General features: G+C 33.9%; 1 protein-coding gene across 3 annotated transcripts in view; it reads left to right on the forward strand.

Annotated features, from left to right (window-relative positions):
- Window positions 1-413, forward strand: part of LOC107679723 (neogenin-like) — a 173,244-nt gene that overhangs the window by 94,477 nt on the left and 78,354 nt on the right. The gene's annotated exons all lie outside the window — the stretch shown is intronic.

The raw sequence follows: 413 nt of genomic DNA on the forward strand, positions 1-413 counted from the left end.
GGCCAACGAGTTGGTGTTTTTTCAATGTATGCTTCAGACACGGGTCACGGCGAGGCGTTCCCCATAGCGCCCCCTAGAGGACGCAGTTCGAAGTTCCCATGAAAGGGAATCTCCATTATCTTGTTGTATAGCTTCGTTATCTCAATCAGTGTTTTTCTTGTTTTCCAGTATAATTCCAAATGTTTTAACTTGGGTAAAATATATTCAAGTAAAATTCTGTAAACTGTATAATAACAGTAGTCTTAAGTGAATATAACCCGATTTTTTCTTATCCCACTTTTTAAGCTCACTTAAAAAAAAAAAAAGTTAAATTCATACATAAAGAGATTGTGCATTCAAAAATGAAAATTCTGTCATCTTTATATTTATTTATTAGTGCTGTCAAACGATTAATCACGATTAATCACATCCAA

Source organism: Sinocyclocheilus anshuiensis, unplaced genomic scaffold, assembly GCF_001515605.1.
Source record: "Sinocyclocheilus anshuiensis isolate Anshui unplaced genomic scaffold, SAMN03320099.WGS_v1.1 scaffold224, whole genome shotgun sequence".
NCBI lineage: Eukaryota > Metazoa > Chordata > Actinopteri > Cypriniformes > Cyprinidae > Sinocyclocheilus > Sinocyclocheilus anshuiensis.